Source organism: Procambarus clarkii, chromosome 89, assembly GCF_040958095.1.
Source record: "Procambarus clarkii isolate CNS0578487 chromosome 89, FALCON_Pclarkii_2.0, whole genome shotgun sequence".
In the NCBI taxonomy this organism is placed as follows: domain Eukaryota; kingdom Metazoa; phylum Arthropoda; class Malacostraca; order Decapoda; family Cambaridae; genus Procambarus; species Procambarus clarkii.
Window position 1 is genome coordinate 18,760,878 of NC_091238.1, and position 7,315 is coordinate 18,768,192.

Sequence of the window (7,315 nt, forward strand, 5' to 3'; positions counted from 1 at the left end):
TTATTTGCCATTGTAAAAGTACTTTAATCAAATGTGGACGAGTGCTCAATAACCTACCACACTATATGTAGTAGTAGGTAAGATTGATTTTGGGAATAGAGAACCCTGATACATAATACATTTACACATGGAAAATATTAAGAGGGGCTGGGCCCAAACGTGCACACAGAAATAACACCACATGAGACCAGAAAGGCATGACAGGATGTGCAGAATACCCCCGTTGAAAAGCAGTGGTGCAATAGGCACTGAGAGAGAGAGAAAATGAGAATGAGGACTATCAACATCAGAGGCCTGAGACTATTCAACATACCTGTACTTCCATTACACATAAGGGGCAGAATTGGCCCACCCCTTAGTGTTCAAGAGTGAATTAATTAAGGTTCGATAGGTGTGGTTTTGACACGTTTTCCTTGATAGGCATCACTAGCATAGTCATGGTGTTGGCACTGTGTATCGGTGCTAGTGCTAGGCAATAGTGGTTTGCCACAAAATATGAAAATGTGTACTGTATCTAGGTGATGTTACTCCATTCAAAAACTGCGTAAATTAATGCAATATTTTAAAATGTGACTTTCTTTAAACCTGGTTTTTAAGACTGAAATGTGATATTCTCTAAATAATACCATTGGTTTGCTAAAATTTTGTTTGTATTAATACTTGACTAGAACCAGTCCCTTTTACACGTGTAAGTTATTCAAAAGTTTTAGATTTGTATAGTCATTTGTGATCAGTATTATGGAAATATTTTAAATTAGCAAGAGTTAAGATGTTGATAGATGGTGCTAATTGTGTGAGAGGTTGTACCCATTTCTCTAAGATGTGCAGTTGGATTCCCAGGATACTGTTGGATATTCAGACTTCCACATTTTATTATGCAAATTACATTTTTGTATTATCTGTGAGCTTGAAGTACCATCAGCCTGGCTGATTAGGCCATCGACTAGAGACCTAGTGAGTGACTTGTGAACGGGTGGTGGTATCCGAAACCATCAGCAGGTGCAGGTTTCTACTGTGACATTATTTTGTTTAAAAATTTGTATTTAACCCCCCCCCCCAAAGTATAAATTATAAATTAACACAATTCATTTAATGACAAAACAGAACTGGTTTAGTTCATTTATGTTGTAAGGGATACTAAACTGTCAGGTTAGGTCAAGGTATACATCTATTGTTTAAGATGTCATCTTAAATTATCCCATTAATCAGTAATGTTTGCTGAAAATTAGAACATGGTTTTCTGATCTTGGATTATACCTTTTGATTGTTTAATTTTGCTTGGCTTTCAGTTAAGCTATGTTAATCCTTGGACACTATGTACTGTATTAACTAATGAATATTTCTAACACTTGTTTTAAGCAAGAATTTTACAGTACAGCATTTAGAAACAAATTATATTTTAAAGTATTAACTACAGACATCCACATAATTATTGCAGGGTGTAAACATAAAAGGTACTGATAAAGCCTGTAGAATATGCAGAGTTTTCATAGCCATATTCAGTATTGCACAACTTATTCCCTTGGATGATGTACCCTGACCAAGTAAGAGAAGTTGCTAAATTTGTCATATATCTGTGCCCAACTAAGAATATAGTGTGCTACAATGTGAATGTGTTCACATTCAACACTCTTACCTTCTTTACACAGTATATTTGTGTCCATTTATGGGAATGTGCATTCCTTGAGTATCTGTTGTGAAGATTTAATTGGTGGAACTTAAACCATCTATGAAAGAATTCTTCAGTCTTTGTTGTTGTAATGCATGAAATACCTTTCCCCCTCCATTTTCTCATTGTTAAGTATTGAAGTATCTGTACTTTAAATTTTCCCTACCAAAAGTTTTGCACAGAAATGCTGCTTTTTTTCTTGAACAAACATGACCTCTTTGGGTATATGTCCCTCAATATAATGAGGTACAGTAATGATATAACCTGACAGTTATGTACAGCTGTCGATGCTTAAGGCATCAGTTAATTTAAAGGTGTTTAAATGGTATTTATGTGTGCGTGTAAATACTATTATTTGAATAACTTCAGGAAAATATTGAGGATTCTATTATTAAATAAATTTGCTTTTGTTTGCATTTCTTTCTCTAAATTTAAGCTTTGAATGGATGTGAAAATGTACATCTTTGTTTCTTAATAAATTTTACATAATATTGATAATTTAATTTTCCTGTATTAGCAGAAATATAAAATGAAAATGGAGAATTGTAGAATTAGCAATTTCTGTAGAATTGCCAATAATAATAATACTGTCCAACTTGGACAAAATATTCATAGGGAAAAGGAAATTAAGAAATATCTTTTAATATACCATACAAATCTTCGCTGTATATGCTGACTGTTGAATATAATGATACACAGGTGTACAGTGAATACACACAATGATACACAGGTGTACAGTGAACACACATGATGATGCACAGATGTACAGTGAACACTCAGGCAATATACAGGTGTACAGTGAACACAAATCTCAGTAGGAATAAATTTCCAGTTACATTACCTTGAATTTAAGATGACGGCTTTAGTTTTATGAGGTAAATATGAGTCGCGCACCAATACCACAAAAACCATGCGATGTTTAGATTTCTACTCAATAGTACTCCTCCATCTCGGTTCTGGAACTGGTCCAATCAACATTCATGATACTACTATATGTGCAGTATATACTTTGGTAAGTTGGGTCTAGCTACCACTTAATGTAAACTTCAGGACATTAATCTATACTGTAACTGTGGATACCCTTGTGCTTGCAGGAGGTTGAGCTTTGACTCTTTGGTCCTGCCTCTCAACCAAAGGCATTGTGCATTGTATTCATAGTAGCTAGAGGCACTATAATTTTTGGAGGATAAGTTGGCATATTAGGTAAACCTGGCTACCTCTTGGGCAGCACTCTGTAGCCCTGTGATCTGTACTGTACCTGGGCTTCCTATAATAACTCCATCCACAGTTATCTTGAGTTGATTTCGGGGCTTTTTTTTTTTTTAGTGTCCCCGCGGCCCGGTCCTAGACCAGGCCTCCCCCCCCAGGAAGCAGCCCGTGACAGCTGACTAACTCCCAGGTACCTATTTACTGCTAGGTAACAGGGGCATTCAGGGTGAAAGAAACTTTGCCCATTTGTTTCTGCCTCGTGCGGGAATCGAACCCGCGCCACAGAATTACGAGTCCTGCGCGATACAGTGTATGTATCATATATGTACTAAGCTACAATTTCAGATTAAAAAACCAGATTTGACAACGATAACACAATGGAGGCATCCTGGCAAGCTTGAGGCCTCTTTTTGCTTGCCAGGCTTTCTGGCAAGCAAAGTCTCAGGCCTCTTGAGACTTCTTGGTTCACTATTGAGAAAAATGTTGGAGGCAGGATTCCATTCCTCAGTGTTCTCGTGGATGGTAACTCTGGTAGGTTCATCACAGACGTGTATCGTAACCAACTGATGCAGGAAAATGTATGAACGGTAAGAGTGGATGACAGGTGATAGGAATAAGAGAAGCGTAATCAGTGTATATGTAGGTCGTGCAACACGTACATGCTCTTCTTGGTAGCTCTTGTACCATAAACTTGAATCTGCCCAATTATTGTGATTAACGATTACAGCAATACAGAATTCGATGATATCGAAAGTAAGATCTGACTGGGAATAATCAGGCCCCAGGGAAGGACAATCAGCCCCCAAGGGAAGACATTATATCAAATCTTGCTTAGCCACTTGAATTTTAGGGTTCAGTCCCTGAGCCCAAATGCCTCTGTAACCTTTTCCACTAACGCCCAAAGGATAGATATGGGGTGCATAATAAATGTGAGGACACTATTTTTACCCGAGGGCCACCCTACGGGCTATTCATGCCCGTGCCACGTCTTGTGGTGGCTTAATCTTCAACAACGACATGAGGGGCCACCATATCTCTATACAGTAGCCTCGACAATTACAGGAAGCCAGGAGCTTGCCAAAAGGTCCTCCTAGTTAAAAATCCAATTGGAAAAAAATTATCAAACAATGCAGGGACCCTTGACAAGCCGCCGGGTTCCTGTCCCCCATCGAGGTCACTAGAAAGATTGTGCCCTTAGCTAAGTCCAGGTTCCTCAAATTAGGCAAAATTGTAATTAATTTTGTCAATAAAGATGTTAATAATAAGTGTAATCGGAAGACGGTAAGTTGGTGTTCCAAGATGGCGCCCAAACACGGAGAGTGAATGTCTATACCCACTCTAGTTGCTGTAGGTGTATGTTGTCAATGTTCCGAACCTTAATGGAATCTGACCCATATATCAATCAGGTCAACCCATGTGTTGCGTTTCCAAAAGGGTCGCCCATGTTAGAATCGGTGAACGCCCTAGTAATATTGTTGAAAACATCTTAATAACTTATTAAACCAAAGGTCTTTTTATGTCAGAAGAACGGCAGAAACTGGATCTATATATGAAAACTCTTTCAGGACAAAATTTAAAGTAAAACTAAAGATATTTGTAGTTGTATAAAAGTTGCATTTTTCATCGGTCGTAGAGCCGGAAATCCGCAATATTCATCTCAGAACAATGCTTATTTCACGCAGAATCGTTAATAAACGTAAGATTTTTATACGTCTCAAGAAAGATAGAAACATAATCTTCATTTTAAATGCCTTACCATGGGCATATTTGTATTTAAAGCGAAGATACGTGTATTTTTCTAATCGGCGAGCTCCGATCCCGCACAGATCGAGCAACGGAGTAACTCTCTCTCAGAACAATGCTTATTTCACGTAAATTCGTTAATAAACGCAAATGTTTTTATATGTGTTGAGAAAGATAGAAATATAAGCTTCATTTTAAATACTTTACCATAGATATATATAACGTTCTAATGAAGATACATGTGTTTTAATAATCGTCGAGCTCCGACCCCGCACAGACTGATCGACAGAGCAACTCTCTCTCAGAACAATGCTTATTTCACGAGAATTCATTACTAAACACATATGTTTTATATGTCTCAAGAAAGATAGAAATATAAGCTTCATTTTAAATACTTTAACATAGACATATATAAAGCTCAAGTGAAGATACATACGTTTTTATAGTGGCGTTCAGTAGCTTGTCGGTCATGGAATGCAGAAGCCTACGCACTTGCCAATATAGTGTGTAATTAACAAAGATACGCTTATAAAGCCTAAAATATTATATGCCTTCAGAAAGACAGAGATATGCTCGTTATTGTGAGTGCACCAAAGGAAATATATCTTGTTGGAGGACAAAGATATATCAATTCTAAAATAAGTTTCGACTCTCGCTCGGGCGAGAGATAGCGCGACTCTCGCCCCATCTATTGGAGATTCTGTTCACCTAATGACCCAAAGCTACTCAAAGCCTCCTAGCATTACTTAAATAATGAAGAAATATGGTATATTTATTCACTATAATGTTGGTGCTTAATGCAGAACACGAGAAAACATATATTTACTATAAAATAATATACTTCCATTATGAAATAAGTAAATATGTGGCCTCATAGGAAGTCAACGGTCCAGGTGTCAATGTTGTGGAGCGACTTATCCAAGATATATTGTTGTCTGGAAAGTGTTTGTTGGCATATCAACCTTCTGTACACAGTGATCCAGTCGTCGCACTTCTCTCCTTAAATGATCGCAAATTAGTTTATTATATTAACAAGTAGAATACGTATTTCTAATAATATCTAACATAACTAGCCAGAAAATATTTAAGACTTATTGAAAAATACATGTCTGGAAGTTAAATCAACTTCATAGAACAATAGTGTTGGTCTATACTAATCGTTATTCGTTAGTATGCGTTCGCTACTTAAAACATTTACTGTACTGATGTAAAATCTCCCATGTCTCTTCGCACATGGAACACCGAACCTTACACACTCTCTGATATATTGTTTAATTAATAGAGATTCACTAATAAAGTTTATAATTGTATATGTTATCAAAAAGGCATAGATAAAGTCGTTCTTACGTTTTAGTCACAGAGATTAGATATTAGTAAAGTAAAGTTCATTTTATTCAGGAAAGTACATAAATAGTCGATTTACAAACATAATATTGGATTTATAGATAGAGCTAGTACATACAATACCTTAAGCCACTAGTACGCATAGCGTTTCGGGCATATTATTGAGAGAGGAAAGATATTTATATTTAAACAATTTTTTTTTTTTACCGACGCTCTCCCTATTGATGAGAACTACAACCTAATGAAGATAAATGGTCACTGCTTCGCAAGCGGGGATGTTTCTGGCGGGGGAGAAAGAAACAATTGCGCAGCGCGTCCCGCGGCGTTGCACGGGCAGTTTGGGGCCGTATAAATACGGGCGCACAATGGGGCTCTGCCGCTCCACAGATCTCCAGTATCATCTATTGATACTGGTGATGGCTCAAAAGGGCCACCACTTACGAGCTATTCATGCCTGTGCCACCTTTTGGGTGGCTTCAACTTCATCTTAACACATTCACAAGGGAGACATCTCCCGTCATGCAGGGTGCATTCGCACCTCCACAGATCTCCAGTATCAGCTCTTGATACTGGTAATGGCTTAAAATGGCTACCACTTACGGGCTATTTATGCCCGTGCCACCTTTTGGGTTGCTTCATCTTCATCTTAACACATTCATAAGGGAGACATCTCCCGTCATGCAGGGTGCATTCGCACCTCCACAGATCTCCAGTATCAGCTCTTGATACTGGTAATGGCTTAAAAGGGCCACCACTTACGGGCTATTCATGCCCGTGCCACCTTTTGGGTGGCTTAATCTTCATCAATCAATCAATCGGGGCTCTGCCTCACTCCGCCTGCCCTCGCCGCTGCCCTCGCAAAACCCCACCCTCCCCCCCTTTGCAAGCGGCTGCTTTTGTACCCCCGTCATGCTTTGCACAGTTGTCCCGATTGTCTCCCCACTGCATGTGGGAAGGGGGATGCAGCGCCGGTCCCCAAGTGTCCCGCTGTCCGCAGCTAATACTTTGCCCAGTCTAGGTGCTAGTAAGCCCTACTTGTAGTCACACCCCCTTCTCCTTATCCATTAGGTCTTTTACGGCCTCTTGGCCGGGTACATTACGTGTTATGTGGTCTCTCACTTATTAGTTATTCTTTGTGTCCTGCCTGTTATATCCTAGTGTTATATAATTACTACACATTTGCACTCGGCCTTAATTCTAGTACCAGTTAACCTTTAGGTTTCTGCAGAATTAGTTTCCATGTCACTATAGGCTAAGGTCTCATACTTACTACGGGTGTACCTTTTAAGTTAAATCTAGTCCTCGGACTTGGAATTGTTACTGTTAATTCTTACTTTATATATTTACTTT